General features: G+C 39.8%; 1 long non-coding RNA gene and 1 pseudogene across 1 annotated transcript in view; both read left to right on the top strand.

The window, feature by feature from the left end:
* LOC131276623 (uncharacterized) overlaps positions 1-23729 on the top strand; it is a 76266-nt gene that overhangs the window by 21565 nt on the left and 30972 nt on the right. Inside the window, exons 4-5 of the long non-coding RNA XR_011647789.1 lie at positions 88-171; positions 9218-9351. This is a non-coding gene — a long non-coding RNA (uncharacterized lncRNA). The remainder of the gene's footprint in view (positions 1-87; positions 172-9217; positions 9352-23729) is intronic.
* On the top strand, positions 10097-10258 carry LOC111763103 (small nucleolar RNA U3; annotated as a pseudogene).

The following is a 23729-nucleotide window of genomic DNA, read 5'->3' as shown; positions in this document are numbered from 1 at the left end:
CCTGTTTTCTTTTCTCTCTCTTTTTTATACTCACCATTACCTCATCATTTATTTCTCCAATAACTTAATGTTTGTTTGTTTTCCCAGTTCATTTCAGACCAGAAGTCTCAAAACCAGAGTCAGCTGCAAAGCAGAATGAAGTTGGGGAAACCATCTAATGGCAGGAAAAGGGTAAGGGTCATCATCCTGAGGGGTGAGTGCTGCTTCCTGCAGGAGGAGAGCCCGGGGGATGCCGTGAGGTGGAAGAGTGGCACAAGAACCGGGGGCCAGTGCAGGTGAACGGCTTCACCCAAGGGAGCCAAGTCTCAGGAGAGAGTCTCTGAGTATCATGAATTGGAGAAATGTCCTAAACCTCTTTTAAGATATATTTATTCTTGGAGAGTTTCCATAAGTAAGCATGTCCATAAATATGACTCGGATATTGAATACTGGTACGTAATTTAGTAATTACCAGGCAGAAAATCTCTATATAAGAAACCTTGTGAGTGTCATGACTGCTGGAACCCTATGGCAGAGCATTCACTTTCCTCAGTTGGCAGGAACTCAGACAAGACAGAAAATATATATGTGCTCTGGAAATGGTTGAAACATCTAATGGAGTAACGTGCTTTCTTTACAATTCAGACTCTATGGAGGAAAATACCTCTTGTGTTCAATGAACATGAGAAAGCCTTTAGTTGTCAATTATCTTTTCATTAACAGACATCAACTCAACATGGAGAGAATCCCCATGACTATAATCTTTACGTAAAAGCCATCAGAAAGGAATTCTAGTCTTATTTTGTCAAGGAGAAATTAGGTGAAAAAAGCAATGAACATAAAGAATGTGAGAAAGCTTTTAGTTATGCTTCATCCCATAGAATCCAAGTACAGTCTCAAACTGGCAAGAAACCCTATGAGTGTTTTCAGCACGGAAAAGCGTTCAGTTGACATTCACCCCTGAAGACAAAAATGCAGACTCAAACCTGAGAGAAACTTTTGAGTATACTCGGTGTGGGAAATTCTTCAGCTCCAGCTCAAGCCTTGCCATGCACAAGGTAATACACACTTGGGAGAAACTCTGTGAATGCCGTGACTGTGGAAAGACCGTCAGGAGCAGCAACTCAGCTGTACACGAGAGTGCACGTGAGGGAGAAACTTAATGTTTCCATCGATTGCAGCGAAACCTTCAGGAGGAACTTCCACTTTGTGGTGCATGTGAGAACATCCTGGGAAGAGGCTCTGCTCATGCAGTGACTGGAAAAGCCTTCAGTGGGAGCTCTAACCTCCCTGCGCACAGGAGGGTACATCCTGGGGATGAGGTCTACCAGTGCAATGGCTAGGAAACTTTAGCCCTCATCTCACAGTGACAAGAAGCCCTAGAGATGGAAGGAGTGTGGGAAGGCCTTGTTCACTTCTCTTCCCTTCATATACATGACAGAAGCTATGACTGCATTCAGTCTGGAAAAGCCTTCAGCTGGGACTTCAACTTCTGCAGAAGAAAATTCCTAGTAGAAGACCAACGTTATAAATGTGGAACTGCTTTTATCAACATCTCCTACATGGAAATCTAACTCATTAATTTTCAGCGTCTGAATGTCCCTCCAAATACCCTGTTAGCTACATTATACAGGTTTTTATCTGAGGTATTTTTGTTTTGATTTAGTTCCTAATATTGTGCAAAGTCTAGTAGATGTATTTTTTGACCCATAACCTCACTTTGCTTTGAGGCTATCAAAACACTGCTGCATTTAAACTTGACATAAACACCATCCTTCCCCTAAATACTGCATGTATCTCTTTGTTTGGTGGGACCCCCAGGTTCCTCTTAAAATGGTCTCCCTTTTTACCATGAACCAGTAAGCCTAAGTTTGTCAGACATAGGTTTTCTCCCTAGTGGTCTTTGATTGGGCTGGAACACGCATATGAAGTCATAAATATATTCCCTCTTCTTCTAAAATGTTTTAAAAATATTCCAAAATGGTATTCTGAAATATTTTTCCTACCTATAATTGATTTTTGTGTGTGGTGTCAGGAGGAATCTAGGTAAATTTTTCCCTGTGTAGAAAACCAGTTTTCCTGGTATTCTAATGGAATGCCAGCTCTCATAAATTGTTTCTACGTGCATGTCAGTTTGGTTCTGGGCTTTTCATTCTGTTCCATTGTTTGGTTAAATATCTGAGAGAGCAGATCCCTACAACTTCTTCAGGAGGGACTTGATTATATCTTTTTGACGTATTTCTCCATATACATTTAATAACAAGCTTGCAAAGTTCCACACAAAATCATATTGCCATCTTGTCTGGAATTGCACTGAGTAAGCACTGGTAGAATTGATATCTTTCTGTTATCTTTCAGTCTGTGAACCCAGTCTCTGCATTCATTTAGGTCGTCTTTAAAGTCTTCCTATAAAGTTTTATATTTTCTGTGATGGTCTGGGTAAATTTCTCATTAGATAGCTTCCAAGGCACTTTATATGTTCCTTGCTGTATTACAAATGGCATTTTAAAAATGCCATTTTTTGGGGAGTGGGTATAGCTCAGTGGTTGAGTGCCTGCTTCCAATGTGCATGGTCCTGGGTTCAATTCCTGGTTCCTCAAAAATTTTTTTAAAAAAGGATCTTTTCTAAATGCTTATAAGTGAAAGCTAAGTTTTCTTTACTTCATTTTTTGGATGCTAGATACAAACCTTTATTTAGAAGTCTAAGTTTTCTTGAACATTTCCAAATAGATTTTAAACATAGTACTTTCCTTTTTAATGGGCAGCACTTGAAAAAACAGATATGGTAAGGCACTACAATTTGAATCAACATTAGTTCAAAATCTTTACACGTTGGACTATAACTTATTCCCACTTGATAAAACAAGATAGTTTAAATCAATCTATAGTTTACTTCAGATGCTCTTAAAAGTATCTAATGCTCAGAGGAATGTCATGAAATGAAAATTTGTGCCACTTGATGAATCCTAGTATTGTATAGTGAAGTCTGTCTGTTCTTTTTATATTCCCTGTATCCAAGACCAAAAGAAGAAAATTTAAAATACACATTTCTGTAGTCAATAGTCCTTTTGAATATCTCCTTTTTAAAAAAAAGTTTGTCATTTTCCACCCAGACTATTAATTTGCATGTGTTAAATTGCACCTGTACAGGTTGATGAGCATTGATAAATACACCCCTATAATCATCACCCCAGTAAAAATACAAAACATTTCTATCATCCCATATTGATTTTGCCCAACATGAGCAAAGCTGAGAACCATGGGAATGGAAATGCTTTAAGTCTTCCATAACAGAAGCAGCATTTTGACAGGAAGTATTAAAAAAGCAACTGACAGTGAGTAAGCCTGGCCAGTCGTTTAACAAGCGTGAATGCCCTACTAAGAATTGTGGCTTTTTCCCCACTTCATCCATGCCCAGCTCCACACAACTGGTAGCCAACACGCTGCTTCCATTACTCCAGTCAGTACTACAAATACCACAAGCAGTGTGTTGGGGTATAACTTTAGGGTTAATTTAAATATTCTAGGTCAAGTCAACCTGGTCTACAGCTTTCCATTTGTAACCCTCCAGTAGTCTTAACTCTTTGTACTTTGTGCAAATTTCTAAACTTTGTACCACTTAAGGCGGGGGTCAGCAAGCTTTTTCTGTGAAGGGCCATGTCGTAACTATGTTTTGGCTTAGAAAGCCATGACGCTCCTGTTTTAGCTACTCAGCTATACTGTTGTAGCACAAAAGCATCCATAGACAGTACATAAATGAATGGGTATGTTCCTGTGCCAGTAAAACATAATTTTCAAAAAGAGTCCTTTGGGCTGGCTAATCTTTGTTTTACTGCAAAGAATTTGCATAAGAAGGTTCAGAAAAGAGGTTTTTGTTTCCCAAAATCCATTTACCTTGCACAAATGTAAAAAAATAGGTGCACAACTCTGAAGTGTGGCCACTGGATCCTCAATATCTAAAAAAATTTTCTATCAATAAATGTGTGTTGCGGAAAAAAGGAAAGCAGCTTGAAAAATGCAGGGGACACAACCCTGTTGATGGGAATGTAGCTGTTTTGAAAAACAGTTTAGCAGTTTCTTAAAATACATAAACTTACCTTTTGACACAGCAGTTCTATGCCTAGATTTGGACCTAAGAGAAATAAAAACATATGTCCTCATACTTGGATGCAAATGTTCATAGCAGCATTATTTATAATAGCCAAAAGGTGGAAACAACCCAAATGTCCATCAACTGATGAGTGGATAAACAAAACACGGTAAACCCATACAGTGGCATATTATCTGGCAATACGAAGTGAATTTCCCGTACATGCTAGTACATGGATGAACCCTGAAACCATACTGAGTGAAAGAAACTGGTCACGAGGGACCACATATCAAATGTTTCCATTTATATGGAAGTCCAGAAAAGGCAAACAGAAAGTAGGTTAGCAGTTGCCTGGTGCTGGAGGTGACATTGGGAATTTCTATAGTCATAAGGGATCTTAATGGGTTGATGGAAATATTATAAATCAGTAAATTTACTAAAACTCATTTGAATGGTACACTTAAAATGGATGAGGTTTTTGAGAGACCAGGGCTGGGGATTGAACCTGGGACCTCATATGCAGGGGACTGGTGCTCAACCACTGAGCCACATTGGCTTCCCTGTATTTACTCCTCTGTCTGCTTGTTGTTTGCTCCTTTTCTTTAGAAGGCACCAGGAACCAAACACGGGACCTCCTGTGTGGGATACAGGAGCTCAACTGCTTAAACCCCATCTGTTCCCAAAATGGATGAGCTTTATGGTATATAAACTGTACCTCACTAAAACTGTTCAAAAAGGTGCTTCCATTTGCATCCAGTCTGATAAATCACCAAAACAGGATATATTCATGATACTCAGCTTTGAAATAATCCTGGCAATTTTGGCATTGCTCTTAGGGAACAGTAGCAATAAATTTTCTCCAATGATGCGAGAGTTCACTTGGTGAATGTTCTTTGTAGTGGATGAATCCTCTAAAGAGCGTTATATATTTTTAACCCATTTTGGGGGGATTCAGGTCAGATGTGTTTGGCTCGGTGATTTCATCTTTCTCCTTTTACTCCATAATTTCATGGATAGTTTCAATGCTGTGCTTTTCCATTTGGTTCTTCTCCTTGTGTCCTGTAGGTCTTTGGGCTTCCTGTGAGACATTGAATGGTTTTCTTTCATAGGCTTTGGACACCTGAGTCAAACTGATTGAGGAGGGAAAGTTTCTGGAGAAGTCCTGTAGGTGTGCATACCTTGCTGATCCTCATACAGACTTGTCTTAGTATGTGAGTTTTGCATGTGGCAGCCTTGCCACACTCTTACTCTAATAGTTTATGTATAGATTCTTTGGGATCTTATACAGATAACAGTATCTGTAAATACAGATGGCTTTTGTTTGCACTTAAGCCTCATACCTTCTGCTTTTGTTTCCTACCTGTCCTGGTTGGGGCTTGACTCTTGTCTCTTGCTGGTCCTAAAGGGCATCCTTGGCATGCTTCACTTTTAAGTTTGGTGTACACTACAACATTGCTGACATTGCTGTAGATACCCGTATCACAGGGAGAAGGAAGTTCCCTTCCTTTCCTGGGGCGTTAAGGGTGTTTCTCATGGACAGATGTTCAATTTTATCAGTTTTCCCCCCTGCTTCCTCTGGGATGATCCTAAGTGCCTACTAAGGTATTTCAAAATCCCTGAAAAAATAGCACAACCCGTGTTCAGCCCTCAGTAAGTATTTGTTGAATGAATGAATAAATGTGACTTTTAAAAAACCCCTCAAAATACCCTCTTGCTACATCGGACTAGTTGTGATAGTGCTTTAATTACTAGGGCTTAGCTCTAAGTGGTCTCTCATTTCCTCTCTGCTGACCTGTTAGACTCATGGGTACTGAGGAGTATGATTTTCCAGCTGCAGTTCCCTCGGCTTTCATGCCTTATCTCGTTGCTGTGTGGTCAGTCAGTGATGTGTATGATATGGCTTTCTTCAGCATTTGTTGGGACTTCCTCTCCGGCCCCGTGTGGAAAGCAGGCTCTGCAGACCGGCTGCTCTTCTTTTTACTCCTCAGAACCTGGGTATTGCTTCACTTATTAACGTTTACCGTTAAAAAGAGTTTTTGCTTCTTAGGCATTCCTGAAGTATTTGGAAATGGGGTTCCATAGCCCTGGCCAACCATAGATAGGCAAGGTGATTTGTGTGGCTTCTGGGAAAGCTCTGGAAACGGGGGTCCATTGCACTGCTTGTTACCTTTCCCTTTCAGTCTTGACCCTTCCATCTCCTTTTTTCCTGGAAATGGGATGTAGTGCCTCAGACCGGGAGGAGGTTACCTTGTGACCAGAAGGCAGAGACCACAGGCAGCAACGCTGCCAAAAGGGAGGCTGCTTGCTCCCCAGCTGCTTCGCGTGGCCGTGCCAGTCCTGAAGTGTTGTTTCTGGACTCTTGTTATATGAGAAAAAGAAACATACTAAAAAAAATGAGTCCCCTTTTTAAAAAGTGTTAGGGTGGGAGAGCTATGAGGAAGTTTTCCTTGCTCCCGGTTGAGTACAGGCTCTGCGTTTAAGGTGGCCTGGAGAACCACCACCTCCCCCCCCCCCCCCCCCCCCCCCGTCTGATCTCCTGCTGGGGTGTTGTTGGCTGGCGGCCCTGGCTGCCCTTCTTGGAAGGCGTCAGGGTGGTTATGCTGAGGGCGCTGCTCCTAGCAGTCCTTGACCTTGGGAGGAGTAGAGCAAGCCATTCCTGGGGACCACAGGACTGTTCTAGTGGGGGCTGGAGCTCAAGACCCCCTGTCAGCCTGGCCCAAACCTTCCTAGAGGTGCACTGAGGTCCACCCAGCCCTCCTTCCCCCTTTCTGAGTGTATTCGATGATCAATATGGAAGACACTGTGACCTTGCCCACGTTGGTTCTGCAGCCTGTTGTCCACAAAAGCCCGATTGAAGTGGATTTGGGAGAATAAAAACTGGAGATAGGAAGGAGAAAGAAGACTTTCTAAAAGGTTTGTTTTGCTTAGTATTAGTAAAGCCATACCAATTTCCTTTTATTAGTATTTCTTTCATCTTTCCCTACTCATTGAAACTTAGTTTTAGTTGGGTCCAATCTGGAAGACTTCTAGTTTCTGGTTAACTTCTTCTAGTTAACCAATCTAGTTAACTTTTATTGTGCCTCCTAATATATTGGATTAATTTCTATTGCTTTAACTTTGTGCTTTATATTATGCATTTTTAAAAAACTTTTTATTCTTGAAAAGATTTTGGAAATATTGCATACATATACAAGATTAGATGAAAATGTATACATGCAGTTAAAAAGCAGTAGCCAAGTCAAGAGATAGCATATTGCTCCCCTCAAAGGCAGCATGTGTGCACCTTCGTGGTCATTCTCAAGATGAAATAACTACTGTGATTTTAAAAGTCATCCTTTCCTTGCATCCTGTCAAGGGGTGGCGGTGGGGAAGGGTGTAACTGTTAAGGGGTGAAACAAGGCAATTTCTTTATGGTGATGAAACTGTTCTGTATTCTGATTTTGGTGGTGGTTACTTGAATCTACATGTGATGAAAGTTCATAGAACTGTATTACCCTATATTATCCCCCTCACAAACAAAGAGTGCATGTGACAGTCCAGATAAGGTTTATTACCTGAGTTAATAATATTGTGCCGCGAAGTGGATGTGGCTCAACTGATAGAGCTTCCATCTACCATATGGAGGGTCCAGAGTTCAAACCCAGGGCGGCCTCACCCATGTGGTGAGCTGGCCCAAGCACAGTGCGGTTGTGCACAAGGAGTGCCGTGCCATGTGGGTGTCCCCGCGTAGGGGAGCCCCAAACGCAAGGAGTGCGCCCTGCAAGGAGAGCTGCCCCGTGTGAAAAAAGCGCAGCCCGCCCAGGAGTGGCGCCGCATGTGCAGTGAGAGAAATGCAAGAATGTTTATGGCAGCATTTTTCATAGTAGGAATAATCTACATAACAGCCCAAAGGGGTCCATTCACCGTAAAATAGATAAATCAGTTATGGTATATTCATTCAAAAGAACCCTACGAAGAAATTAAAAACTAAAGCTACATGCTTACATCTCAAAAATACAATGTGAACAAAAGTATGTCACATGGAATATATATAGTATTCTTGTATGAGTTACCTGAAGAATGAACTTTGCTTTGTTATAGAATCTATTGTATGTTCAAATTTGTTTTATGTTTTATATTTTGTATGCTTTTGTATTCTATATTTTATAGTTGTAAAATGGTATTTCATTGAAGTTTTAATATGTGTTTTGCTGTGTACTATTGAAAATGGGCATTTCATGTTTATTTACTATTTTGAAATTCTCCTTGGAAGTGCTTGAACATGTATTTTGCTGAGTTTTCTATTGATACTATTTCCCCACTAATTTTTTGGTATGCAATGTCTTTGATACAAATTCCTTTGGTTGTTAATGTGTTTCATTTTCTCATGGCATCTTGAACAAATATTCTTAATTTTAGTTTAATTGAATTTGATCTTTCCCTTTGATGTGTGAATTTTTGTATCGTGTTCAAGAACTTCCCTAACTCCAGATTATAAATATGTTCTGGTGTGTTGACTTACTGATTTTTTAATGTTTGGTTTCACATTTAAATTCTGAATTTACCTGAAGTCTATTTTTGTTTGTGACAGAGTATGAAATGTTCATTGTTATGGTTTCAGGTTCCACATTGAAATTAACTCTTAAGAAATTATCACTTGTTAAGTTCTGGTGCAGCAGAAAAGAATGTTAAAATACACCTCATTTTTCCAGCTATGTATTTTTATGAGCTGAGTTTTCTTCATATGCTTGAACCAAGAAAGCATATGACAACAGATTGAAGATGCAGATATGAGAATCCAGTTGTCATCTGTTAACATTAAAGCGATTTGCAAAAAATGTAAAACTATGTTATTCTTCTCCCTAAATTTTTTATTTTGTAAAATATACTTATTTTTCATAAAATATGTTGTTTATATGTAATATAATGGATTTGTTATTTTAATGAATTAACATTTAATAAATATTTTTTAAAACTCAGTTTTTAATTCTGTTATAAATATCAATAGATATAGCTGACATAGACAAAAGCTCTTTGGGGTCCTCAACAATTTATAAGAGTGTAAGTGGGTCCTAAAACGAGAATGTTTGAGAATCAGTGATACGAGATGAGGTCCAGCCAAGCCTGGGACTTGGGGCTTTATCTATTTTATCTTGTTTTTCAACGTAGATCTCATGCTGGTGGGAGTCATGCCAGGGAATGGTGGGATTGGATTCTGGAAAGGATGCTTGGAGCTAGATGTGGGATAATCTTGCCTATATTGAGAAGCAGAGTTTGGAAGCAACCCAGAAGTTTTTAAGCAAGTAAGTGACATGATCATGTCTTGAGAGTCCCACCCCCAAGAGCAATATATTTTTTTTAATTAGAGAATTTATGAGTTTACAAAAATGATCATGCATAAAATACAGGATTCCTGTACACCACTCCACTATCAACACCATGCATTGGTTTTGAACATTTGTTACAATTGATGATAGCACTTCTTTTATAATTGTACTTTTAAGAAAAAACTACAGTAGTCACCTTTGTTACAATTGATTAAAGATGAGTAAAATAGTCCTATTAGGTATATAATTTTGCTCATATATCATGCTATTCTTATCACCCTGTATTAGTATTATACATTTGTTATAATTCATGAAAGAACATTCTTATACTATTGACCAGAATTTTTATTCTAGCAATATATATAAAGTTATCTTTTTAAACCACATTCAACTGTGTAGTTCAGTGATATTGATTACACTCAATGTGTTACTTTCTCCACCAACCATTTCCAAACCTTTGCTATCAACCCAAATAGAAAATCTGTACAAGTGTCAACTTCCCATTCCCTAAGCCCAATCTTGGAAGCAGATATGGCTCAAGTAATAGGGCTTCCACCTACCATATGGGAGGACCTGGGTTCAATCCTTGGGGTCTCCTGGTGAAAAGAAGGGAGTGTGCCCACGTGGCAACCCAGTACCCACACGAGTGCCTGCGTGGTGAGCCAGTGCCCTGCGCAGTGAGTCACTCAGCAAGACAATGAAACATCAAAAGACAAGGGGAAAGACTATACTTTCAGGGATCATTTCTATAGTTCGTTACTAGAGAAGGTTCTCTGAATGTGTAGGGCACCAAAAAAAAAAAAGGGGGAGAGTCAAGGTAAAGCACAGCAGAAACCAAGAATTGAGGTGGCACAATTGACAGGGAACCTCTTTCCCTATCAGAGGTCTCCAGGATTGAATCCTAGAGGAGAGAATATGAGAAGACAACACAGCAAAAACAGCAGGGTGGGAGGAGGGGAAGGGGGGAAGATAAATCTTTATAAAAACAACAACCCAATCTATCTTCTGGTAACCTATATTTTACCTTCTAAGTCCATGAGTTTAGTATAATTTATAATAGTGAAACATACAATATTTATCCTTCTGTGTCTGGCTTATTCCACTAAGCATAATATTCTCAAGGCTCATCCATGCTGTTGCATATCTCAGGACTCCATTTCTTTTTACAGCTGAATATTCCATCATATATATATATACACCATATTTTGTATATCATTCATTGGTTGATGGACACTTGGGCTACTTCCAATCATTTAGCAATTATGAATAATGCCACTGTGAACTTGCGTGTGCATATATCTGTTTGAGTCCCTGCTTTTGGTTTTTCTGGGTATATATCTAGTGGTGGGATTGCTGGATCATATGGTAATAGTATACTTTGCTTCCTGAGGAACTGCCAAAATGTCTTCCACAGTGGCTGCACCATCTTACATTTCCACCAGCAATAAGTTTCCTATTTCTCCAGATCCTCTCCAACACTTGTAGTTGTCTTTTTTTAAAATAGAGGTCATTCTAGTAGGTGTGAAATGATAGCTCATTGTGGTTTTGATTTGCATTTCCCTAGTAGCCAGTGACATTGAGCATCTTTTCATGTGCTTTTTTTTTTTACTTTTTAAAATCTTTTTTTAAAAAGAGGTACGTAGATCATACACAATATTACATTAAAAAATATAAGAAGTTCCTGTATACCCCACTCCCCACACCCCCCACTCCTCCCACATCAACAACTTCTTTCATTAGTGTGGTACATTCATTGCATTTGATGAATACATTTTGATGCACTACTACACAGCATGGATTATAGTTTACTTTGTAGTTTACACTATTCCCCAGTCCATTCAGTGGGTTATGGCAGGATCTATAGGGTCCTGCATCTGTCACTGCAATATCATTCAAATGGGACAAATCCAAGTCCTGAAAAGGACCCCATATCACACCTTTTTCCCTCTCCCTGCCCTCAGCAACTTCTGTGGCCACTGTCTCTTCATCAATGATATAATTTCTTCCAATGGTAGAGTCACAATAATTCTGTAACAGAAAACCAGTAAGTCCACTCTAATCCATATTTTATTCCTCCATCCTGATTTTTAACCATTTGTTTCCTATTTGAAGAAATGTCTATTTAAGTCTTTTGCCCTTTTAAAAAAATACAATAAACTTCATTTTAAAAGAGGTTTTGGATTACATAAAACTTACATTGAAACCATAAGGGATTCCTATATATGGGAATTCTCACCTCACCATCTTCTCCTATTAATAACATTTAAAAGTTGTATGATACATTTGTTAAAATTGACGAATAAACATTGAAGCATTACTAATAGTCAGGGTCTATTGTTTTTATTGTGGTTTGCACTTTTTCCAAAGCCCTAAAAATGCCCTATATTCTACCTCTTATTCCCTCCCCCTCCCCCTCCCCTCAGAACCTCTGATAACTATCTTTATAGCAATGTTACATTCTACAATACATTACTACAATAATAATAAGTTTACTTTTGTCCATGGTTGCATTCCCCCCTTACATTTGTTCATTTTTCAACCTTGAGGATTTTGGGATGGTGAGACCCACTCTGCCTCAGATTGAGAGGGGGCTTAGATCTTATGGGGCAGATGGAAGGAACTGTTCTGCTTGCAGTTGTAGATTCTCTGTTTTTTGGGTTGGGGATTGTCCATCACCATCATTTAGTTAGTTGTCCTGGGTGAGTCCGATGAACTGGAGAGATGTTGACCTCAACTCTTCTGGAATTCAGGGTTCATCAGATATATGAACAGACAAAAAAATTTAAGTCCCCGAAACATTTATGTAACATGTATAGTGCTATTTACAGGCTGAAATAAAAGGGGTAGAAGAATCATGTACAGGAAAATTATAAATGAGCTTAACTCTGTTACAGTGGGGAAATAGGTTATCATATATGCTAAGGTAAGGCCTACTGATAGGGTGCTGATCTAAAGAGGTTGTGTGACTTGCCTGTAGTGTCCAGATGGCTCTAGAGCCCTCAGAAGCACCCCAATTTGAGGCTTTGTTAACAGTGCCAGTTAATGAAATCTGCCTGAGACATGCATAAAGTATAGTCCCAACTCATTTTGAAATCTCTTAGCCATAAAATCTTTTGTATTTGATATTTCCCCCTTTTGGTTATGGTCCTTTTCCAAATGCGTTGCTGGTTGGTGCTTCCTATTAATTCCTTGGTACCAGGGAGGGTCATCCCCAGGAGTCATGTCCCATGACTGGGGGAAGGTAGTGCATTTATTTGCTGACTTTGGCTTAGAGAGAGACCACATTTGAGTAACAAGCAGGTTTTCATGAGCTAAATCTTAGGAAATTGTTATAGGTTATGTTTCAGTTTTATAAGAATAAGGTTCATAGTTACTTGCATTAATACTGAGGGTTTGAAATATTGGTCTGTTTTCTTTTATTAGGCACCGAATATGTACTCAAGAGATTCTTGCCCCTCTATTTCAGAATGTAGCAGTACTCCCCAGGATGGGAGTTTAATATTTTGTTGTTTATTGTGTTGGTCTCCACCCACTGAGATAACACCCTATAACCACCACATTCAAATTCCATGGAAGCCTACTCCAGGTGTATCCTTCCCATACTTCTCCACCACCACCACCACCCTGCATCAGTGACCCTTCCCTGCCATATTTGCCAGAAGAACATTCCTTTAATTGTATTTTCAACCACAGACCTCCACCTACCCCCAGAGTTCACCTGTTCCTTTCTCCAGCTTTCCCCTAAGTTCCATGGATAGCCCAACCGATCCCCAACCTTGCTTAACCTCATATTCAAGCATTGCCGATCCCACTCATCCATGCACCACCATCACCCCCACCTTATCATAGTTTCTGCTCAGATTGAGCATTGGCTCACTACTCTCTACTTTCTTTCTATCTCCTGGTAACCTATTTTCCAGACTCTATCTCTAAGTCTGCTGGGTATCCTTAGGTCATATCAGTGAGGTCATGCAATATTTGTCCTTTAATGACTGGCTTACTTCACTCAACATAAGGGCATTGACATTCATCCATGTTGTTGCATGTATCGATACTTTATACTTTCTTACAGCTGAGTAATATTCCATTGTATGTATATACCACATTTTGCTTATTCATTCATCTGTTGGACACTTGGGTTGCTTCCAACTTTTGGCAATAATGAATAATGCTGCTGTGAACATTGGTGTGCATATATATGTTCATGTCCCTGCTTTCAGTTCTTCTGGGTATATACCTAGCAGTGGGGTTGCTGGATCATATGGTAATTCTATAGTTAGTTTCCTGAGCAACTTCCAAACCATCGTTCACAATTGCCGCACCATTCCACATTCTCACCAGCAATGAATGAGGGCTCCCATTCCTCTACATCCTCTCCAATACTTGTAGTTGTCTGTTTTCTTTTTTAATAGCAGTCAGTGTAATAGGTGTAAGATGATATCTCATTGTTGTTTTGATTTGCATTTCCCCAGTAGTCAGTGACGTTGAGCTTTTTTTTAATGTGCTTTTTAGCCATTTGTGTTTCCTATTTGGAGAAATGTCTATTCAAGCCTTTTGCCCATTTTTATTTTATTTTACTTAAAAAATTTTTTAAAAGACTTATTTTTTATTTATTTCCCTCCCCCTCCCCCACCATTGTCTGCTCTCTGTGTCCATTTGTGTTATCCAGTGGCACTGGGAAACTGTGTCTCCGTTTTGTTGCATCATCTTGTTGTGTCAGCTCTCTGTGTGTGTGGTGCCACTCCTGGGTGGGCTGCACTTTTTTCACATGGGGCGGCTCATTGTGGGGCACACACCTTGCACGTGGGGCATCCCTATGCGGGAATGCCCCCGTGTGGTATGGCACTCCTTGCATGCAGCAGCGCTGCGCACGGGCCAGCTTACCACATGGGTCAGGAGGCCCTGGGGCTTGAACCCTGGACCCTCCATATGGTAGATGGACACTCTATCAGTTGAGCCATGTCTGTTTACCTGCCCATTTAAAAATATATACTTTTTAATTTTTTTAAAAAAGATACATAGATTACATAAATGTAACAAAAAATTTAAAGAATAACAAGAAATAATGAAAAATATTAAAAATTTTGACAGTTTGCCTTTCATCACTGTAAGATCTGTTGTTCTATATGTACAGTGACATTTTCTTCCATTTATTCCCCCACTGTCTTACTTTTTTCATTTTGTCCTCAAAGAAATTTTAGGTTACAGATAGGTCATGTACCAAATACAAGGGACTCCCATATAACCAACATTCTCCACTTTTCTCCCCTTCCCCTGTTAATAACATTTTATATGTGAATAGTATGTTTGTTACAACTGATGTACAAATATTGAAACATAGCTACGAACCATAGTAAGTGGTTTACATTATCCCAAATTTAAATTTTTTAATTTTTAAAAATTTTTATTTGCTTCATTTTTGAAGGAGATTTGGATCACAGAAGAGTTGCAGCTGTGGCAGGGAAGGGTCATTGGTGCAGGGTGTCAGTGATGGGGGATACATGGGAGGAAGATCACCTGGGCACACATATAATGCTGAGACCTGCTCAGCAATAGGTTGGCTTGAATGGAAGGTGATGCAGAGCATTAGAAATAAAGAGACAGGAAGACACAAGAGAGAAAATAAAGATGGAACCAGGGGACTAACAGCCTCTGGAACTGAGAACCTCGACCCCAGTTTCCACATCGTATTTATTAGAAATTACAAAGCAGTAGCTATCTATGTTTACTTTCAAGGCTGTTTGTTATTACAACTGAAAAATTTAGAATAACAGGGAACAGGCCACACAAAATCCAAATGCCTCCTCATGCCAACAATTTTCATGCTGACAAGACAGTGTTCCATCTAATCAAGGCCCAGTGTTCCTAAGCCCACACTTCTTATCTGCATAATGGAAAGATTTTAACTTCAGGCCAGGTTCCCATGTTCAGATTCAAGCTATTTTCCCACATTTCCCCCTTCCTGTTTTTGTAAAGTAATGAATACAGTTTTGGCAGTTGTTTGTTGTATGAATCCCCGGAGGGTTTGTAGCGTGCATTTGAGGACTAAATACATACAAAACAGAGAGGAACAGTTAATATACTTCCTAGAAGACACCCCTCCCCGACTCTTAATTCATGTCATAGGGTTCAGGGATCTTAATCCATCTGCAATTCCTGTCATAGTTTGTGAGGCAGAAAGCAATTGCAAATGAGCATGTTGAATGCTTGTTATTTGGGCTTATAATTGAGAAATAGCTTAAATTGTTTTTATGACTATGCAAATGACGTTTCACTATTCCTAAGGAATATCAGTACTATTATATACATAGAGGGTCATACAAAACTAGATATATTCCAGTCACATTGTAGGCAAAAACTCATATTTACAGTTTGTAATTCTTTCCTAAGCTCAAAACTGTATTTTATACATAATCTCTAACTGTAGTAGATTATGCAACAACAAATGACATCCAACTAGTAGACATTTAATGAATAGCCTGTTTCTCATGGTCTTAAGATTCCCAATCAGCAAGGCTATATAGGCCTGTACTTGATAAAAATTTCAAGCTATTTTCCCACAATATAAGGCATATAAATGTTTTCAAGTGTTCATATGGCTTTGTCACTGAGGGTGTAGATTCACACAATACTGAAGGAATATTAAATCCCCATCCTGGGGAGCTCTGCCACATTCTCTAATAGATCAGCAAGAATCCTCTGAGTACAGGGGCAATGACTAGTGAAGGAGGATGGTCCATTGACAGGCCCTTGATATTGGTGACTGTGCATATGAACATTTACTCTTGAAATAGAAAGCCTAGTACTATAGGGTGCCTAAGAATTGCCTCCTGGGAGCCTCCTTGTTGCTTAAATGTGGCCTCTCTCTAAGCCAAACTCAACATATAAATACATTACCTTTCCCCCAATGTGGAACATGACTCCCAGATGCAAACCTCCCTGGCACCAAGGGATCACTACCAACCACCAACTAGCAATGCAATTGGAGAAAGGCTTTGACCAAAAGGAGGAAAGGCAATGCATTTACATGCTGAGATTGGCTTAGAGAGCGGCCACATTTGAGCAACATGGAATCTCTCAGGAGGTAACTCTTAGGCACCCTGCAGCTCTAGGCCTAGTTGAAATTTCAAGCACACAGGCTCATAAGCATAGTCATCAGTGTCAAGGGCCCATCATTGGAGCATCCTTCTATATATAATTCATGCAGAGTAGCAGTGCTCCAAAATGAATTCATCAAATGCAATGAATGTGCCACAATGATGAAAGAGGTTGTTGATGTGGGAGGAGTGTGTGTGTGTGTGGGGTATGGGGTATATGGGAACCTTTTATATTTTTTAATGTAACATTTTTTGTGATCTATGTATCTTTTTAAAAAAGGCAATTAAAAATTTGCAAAAAAAAAAAAAAAAAAAATCAAGAACTAAAAGGGAAAAGAAGAAGAAAAAAAAAGACTTATTGCCCTTAAGGGGACATGGAAGTGTGACCACAGGGGAAAGTGTGTGGGAATAAAGAACATCTCAACATTCACAAAAAATAAAAAAGGGGAAAAGGGTAAAGACAAATGAGTTTATATGGCTAAGAGACTTCAAGTGAGTCAGGAGGTCATTCCAGAGGTTATGCTTATGCACATCTCAGCAGGTCTCATTGATGGGCAAAGTGGATACTATCCCTAAAAGCAGGGCTTCTGAGGGCTCTGGAGACATCCAGACACTATAGGCAGGGGAGATAGCTTGGGAGTTCGGTGCCTTGACAGTGGGCTCTGCTTGGAATATATGCTCCCCAGAGAGACCAAGTTGGACTGTGTTGTAGTTTCCCTACACATGACTCTTCTGTCCTTCTATATGAACCTACAATTAGTACTGGAGTTGACAAGTGTGCATCCAAGAGACATAAATCTTTGGGTGGCCCATGTGCCAACTGGGCCCTAAATCTCAACAGAGTTGCAACACCTACTCTCCAGTTCATTGGTCTCACCCAGGACAATTCAGATGGAGGTGGAGATGGACAACTACCATACCAAGGAACCAAGAGTCTACAAATGCAAGCAAGAGATTCCCATCCATCAGCCCTATGGGATCACAACTCCCTCTCAATTAGAGATGGAGTGGACATCACCATCCTAAAATCCTTAGGATTGGGGGATGAACTATGGACTAAAGTAGACTGGTATTCTACTTTAGTCTTATTGTGATTCTAGCAATGGAAGAAATTATATCATTGATGTGGAGGCAGTGGCCACTGGAGGTTCTGAGGGCAGAGAGAGGGAAAAACAGTTGTAATATGGGGGCATTTTTGGGACTTGGAAATTATCCAAATTGACATTGCAATGACAGATACAGGCCATTATAAATCTTGACAAAACCTACAGAACTGGGTGGGAGAGAATATAAACTACAATGTAAACTTTAATCCATGCTTAGTGGCAATGCTCCAAAGTGTGCTCATCAATTGCAATGAATGTACCCCACTAATGAAGGATGTTGTTAATGTGGGAAAATGTGGGAGGTGTAGGGAGCAGGGCATATGGGAATCCCCTATATATATGTTTTTCCTTTCCCCCCCTGTATTTTTTATGTGACATTTGTATAATCTAAGTATCTTTTTAAAAAAAGAAAGAAAAGGTCAGCGACAATAACAGCAATGACAAAAACTATCTTCTAGGAATTTTATGGTACTTGCTTTTACATTTAGGTCCTTGATCCATTTTAAATTTGTTTTTGTATAAAGTGTGAGATAGGAGTCCTCTTTCATTTATTGGTATATGGATATCCAATTCTCCCAGCATCGTTTGTTGAAGAGACTCTTCTTTCCTAGTTGTGTGGACTTTGCAGCCCTGTCAGATATCAGTTGGCCAGAGGTGACAGTCAAATTCTTAACTATCAATTCAATTCCATTGACAAATATATATATATATATATATATATATATATATGTTTTGCCAGTACCTTGGTGTTTTGACCACTGTAGTTTCATAATATGTTTTAAAGGCAGGACGTGTAAGTACTCTTAGTTTGTTCTTTTTTCAAGATGTTTTTGGCTATTTGGGCACCTTACCTTTCCAAAATAGGTTGATAATTGACTTTTCCATTTCTGAATAAAGGATGTTGGACATTTTTTTTTAAGCAAATTTTTAAAAATTGTCTTTTTAAAAAAGATACATAGATCACACAAACATTATGTTAAAAAAACATGAGGTTCCCATATACCCCACCCCCGCCCCACCCCCACTCCTCCCACGTCAACATTTCCTTTCATCACTAAAGCACATTCATTGCATTTGGTGAATACACACTGGAGCACTGCCACTCCACATGGACCATAGTTCACATTGTAGTTCTCCACATCAGTGATATAATTTCTTCCATTGCTAGAGTCACAACAGTTCCATAGTAGAATACCAGCAAGTCCACTCCAATCCATATTATATTCCTCCATCCTGTGGACCTTGGGATGGCAATGTCCACTTCACCTCTAATTCAACAGGGGCCTGAGATCCCAGGTGGCTGATGGATGCGATTCTCCTGCTTGCATTTGTAGACACTCTCAGTTCTCTGGTGTGGTGATTGACCATACTTGCCTCCCCATCAGCTGACCTGGCTAAGTCCAGTGAACCCAAGGGTAGGTGTTGGAACTCTGCTGAGGCTCAGGGTGCAGCTGGCACATGGACAGTCCAGAGATTCAAGTCTCCTGAGCATACACAAACCCCAGCACCAACCACAGATTCAGTGAAAGTGACAGAAGAGGTATGTGTAGAAAGGCCACATTGGAGTTCTTTTTTTAAAATCTCTTCCTCAGTTTGCTCATTATTGGTGTACAGATATGCTGTTGAGTTTTGCTCATTTATCTTATAACCTGCAACTTTACTGAACTCATTTACAAGTTCTAGAAGCTTTGTTGTAGATTTCTCAGGGTTTTCTATGTATAGGATCATTTCATCTGCAAATAGTGAAATTTTGAATCCTTCCTTTCCAATTTGAATGCTTTTTATATGTGGTTCTTGCCTCAGTGCTCAAGAAAGTACTTCTACAACAATATTAATAGGAGGGGTGGTAGTGGGCACCTTGTCTCGTTCCTGTTGTTAGAGGGAAAGATTTTAGGATTTCACCATTGTATATGATGTTAGCTGTGGATTTTTCAAATATACCCTTTATTGTGTTCAGAAAGTTTCCTATTCCTATCTTTTGCAATGTTTTTATCAAGAAAGGTGCTGTATTCTGTCAAATGCTTTTTCTGCAGCTATAGATATGATCATGTGATTTTTCCCATTTGACCTGTTTATGTTGTGTATTACATTGATTGATTTTCTTATGTTGAACCATCCTTGCATAGCAGGGATGAAATCCACTTAGTCATGGTGTATAATCCATTTGATGTGTTGTTGAACACCATTAGCAAGTATTTTGTTGAGGATTTTAGCATCTAGGTTCATTAGAGAGATTTTGGTGTCTTTTTTAGCTTTGGTATTAGGGTAATGTTGACATGATAGAATGAATTAGGCAATGTTCCTTCTATTTTGATTTTTTGGAAGAGTTTAATCATGAATCGTGTTAGTTCTTTCTAGGTTGTTTGGTAGAATTTGCCTGTGAAACCATCTGACCCAGGGTTGTTCTTAGTTTGGAGGTTTTTAAAGACTGATTCTATCTCTTTACTTGTGATTGGTTTGTGGAGACCATCAATTTCTTCTTTCACCAATGTAGGGTGCTTATTGGTTTCTAGGAATTTGTCCATTTCTTTTGGATATAGTTTTTCAAAGTATCCTCTTACAATAGTCTTTTTTCTGTGGGGCCAGTGGTGATGTCCCATTTCTAATTTCTCATTTTGTGTGTTTGCATCTTCTCTCTTTTATTTTTTGTTAGTCTAGCTAAGGGTTTGTCAATTTTATTGATCTTTTCAAAGAACCAGTTCTTTGTTTCATTTTTTCAAGTGCTTTCTTATTTTCTATTTCATTTAGTTCTGCCCTCATCTTTGCTATTTCTTTCTTCTTCCTTTGGGTTTAGTTTGTTGTTGTTGTTTTTTCACTAATTTCTCCAAGTATGCAGTTAGGTCTTTGATTTTACCTCTTTTTTCTTTTCTGATGTATGAATTTATGGCTATGAATTTCCCTCTCAGTACAGCTTTTGCTGCATCCCATAAGTTTGGATATGTTCTGTTGTTATTTTCATTGATTTCAAGGTAGTTACTGATATCTTTTGAGATTTTCCCCTTGACACGCTATTTGTCTAAGAGTTTGTTGCTTAACTTCCATATGTTGGTACCTAATCTGGTTCTCTGATCCTTGCAGAGTTCCAGCTTCATTCCACTGTGGCCAGAGAAGTTATTTTCTATGACTTCAAACTTTCCGAATTCATTGAGACTTTCTCTGTGTCCTAGCATGTGGTCTATCTTGGAGAAATCCTTGTGCACTTGAGAAGAATGTATATCCTACTGTATTTGGGTGTAATGTTCTGTATATTTCTATTTGGTCCAGATCCTCTAATATATCATACAAAATCTTTGTTTCTTTATTAATTCTCTGTTGAGATGTTCTGTCCAATGTTGATAATGGTGTATTAAAGTCCCCCATTATAATTGTAGAGGCATCTATTCCTTCACTTAGTTTTTCCAGTGTTTGCATCATGTATTTGGAGTCCCCCCAGTTAGAAGCAAAAATGTTTATAATTGTTCTTTCTTCTTGAGAGGTTACCCCTTTTACTAAATCTGTTTGATTTTAGATGTACTTCTTCCACATCATTCTTTCCTCTGCTTCTTCAAATCTGCTGTTATTTGTTGAGAGTGTATTTTTGATTTCTTGAATTTTGCCATTCATCACCATTATATGTGTTATCTTCTTGCCTATGTTTACAGTTTCTTCAGGATGCTCTCCAAGTGTTTCCAAACTGAATATAGAAAAGAATATAGTATGAAATAAAAGGCCAGTGTGATCAGGAGAGAGGGAAATACAAAAGAAAGGACAATAACACAAAGAGCAAATAAAAGAGAGAAAACAGAATAGAGGTGTTAGAAATAAAAAGTCAGAAAAATTGGGGGCTAAACAATGAGAGGTGGAATGTGAGAGCAACAGCAGAAGATGGAAGATAGAAAGATGTAACAGAAAGGGGATAGCATTGGTAGCCAAAATCAGTACACAGAAAAAAGAGGAAATTGAAGATGAGAAAGCACAGGAAGCAAAAAATACTGCATGCAGCACATAATAGAAAAAAGAAAAAGAAAAAAAGAAGAAAAAAAGGGGCAGTGGGCTGATAAAGACAAAGGAAAGACAAGAAAACAAACAAAAAACCCAGACAAGCCCTCAGGCAAGGTGTCCTCTTTGCAGTTGAATAAACTGCTTAGGAATCTGTCCTTCTCCCTTTCTCCCTTCTCTGTCCCCCAGGGCAACAGGAAACCTTTGTGAGCTCCCCTCTGAGATTCAAGTGGGACCCTGGCGAACCAACTCAACACAAAAAACAATGATTCTCAGTCTTTTTGAGAGCTAGCATCCATACCTTGCCAGGAACCCTAAATATGCTATTGGAAACCTACCAAGCCTACTATCCCTCTCCCTTAGGTATGTTGCACAGGACTAGTTAATTGCTTGATTCCACCTTCTCCTGGACCATTCTTCCCTATCCCAGGGCATTTAGGTAAATTGGGCTGCCTTAGCAGATTCACCTCTCCTCTCTTCCTGGTCTCTCCTCAAGCCAACTGGCATGCTCCTCCAAGCTCAAAAAAGGGAGGACCAGACAATTGAACCTGCACTCCTTGGGCCCCTTTGCAACTCTTACCAGAACCCTCCCACTCTTGGAGTTTGTCTGAGACTGGTGGGCTTAGGGGAATGCTGGGTTCAGGGAATGCTGGATTCAGGGAATGTGGGCTTGGGGAGCATAGACTCAGGGAATACGAGTTTGAGGAATGTGGGGTACAGAGAATGTAGGGTTTGGGGGGTGCAGGGTACAGAGAATGTGGGGTTTGGGGAACACAGGGTTCAGGGAATGTGGGTTTGGGTATCACGGGTTTAGGGAACCAGGGGCTCAGGAATGTCGCCGTGCAACTGGCAGTGTTCAGGGAATGCTGTCGCTATCAGCCCTAATGGAAGGGTTCACCTTCCCACAACTTTGGCACAAGTGCCAGAAACCCATGGTTTTACCTTGAACAAGCATTCCTTTTATCGTACTCTCTTCAGATCAATGTCCAGAAACCTCCTGCTTTGTGGGTTCCCAAAACAGCTCACTCAGGCAGGATTCTGTCCCCACTCAGCTGGCTTTTTGCAGGAGAAACGGTGAGGGTGCACTCACTTGGATACCATCTTCCCCACCTCCCCCTTGTCATTTTTTACTTCATTTTTCTCTCTGTCAGTCTAGCTAAGTGTCTGTTGATTTTGTTGATCATTTTAAAGAATGAATTTTTTGTTTTATTGATTCCCTCTATTGCCTTTTTGTTCTCAATTTCATTTATTTCTTCTGTGATCTTTATTATGTCTTTCCCTTGGCTTAGTTTGGGACATGTTTGCTGTTTTTTTCTAGTTCCTCCAGGTATGCACTTAGGTCTTTGATTTTAGCTCTTTCCTTTTTTTTTTTTTTGGTCTTTATTTATTTTTAATGTTGCATTAAAAAATATGAGGCCCTCATATACCCCCTACCCCCCTCACCCCACTCCTCCCATATCAACAACCTCCTCCATCATCATGGGGCATTCATTGCACTTGGTGAACACACCTCTGAGCACTGCTGCACCACATGGACAATGGTCCACACTATACTCTACATTCTCCCCCAGTCCACCCAGCAGGCCATGGTAGGACATACAATGTCCACAACTGTCCCTGCAGTACCACCCAGGACAACTCCAAGTCCCAAAAGTGCCCCCACATCACAGCTCCCTCTCCCTACCCTCAGCAACTACCATGGCTACCCTCTCCATTACTAATCACAGTAGTTCCAGAATAGAATATCATCAGGGCTACTCTAATTCGTACTCTACTCCTCCATCCTGTGGACCCTCGGGTGGTTATGTCCACTCCACCTCTATATCGATAGGGGGCTTAGATTCCACTTGGATGATTGATGCAACTCTCCAGCTTGCAGTTGTAGGCACTCTTGGCTCCCCGGTGTGGTGGTTGACCTTCAACTCCCTGTTAGCTGGCTGGAGTAAGTCCAATAAACCAGAGGGTAGGAGTTACAAGTCTGCTGAGGCTCAGAGCCTGGTTGTCACATGGACAGTCCAGAGATTCAGGTCCCCTGAGTATACACCAAACCCCAGTGCCAACCACAGGTCCAGTAAAAGTAACAGGAGAGGCTTGTGAACAAAGACCACATCTGAGTCCAACTCCATTACACTCAGGAACACAAATTCCAAAATAGGGCCAACTGACATGGCAC

This window comes from Dasypus novemcinctus, chromosome 30, assembly GCF_030445035.2.
Source record: "Dasypus novemcinctus isolate mDasNov1 chromosome 30, mDasNov1.1.hap2, whole genome shotgun sequence".
Classification (NCBI taxonomy): domain Eukaryota; kingdom Metazoa; phylum Chordata; class Mammalia; order Cingulata; family Dasypodidae; genus Dasypus; species Dasypus novemcinctus.
This window is presented reverse-complemented; position numbering and strand designations above follow the sequence as displayed.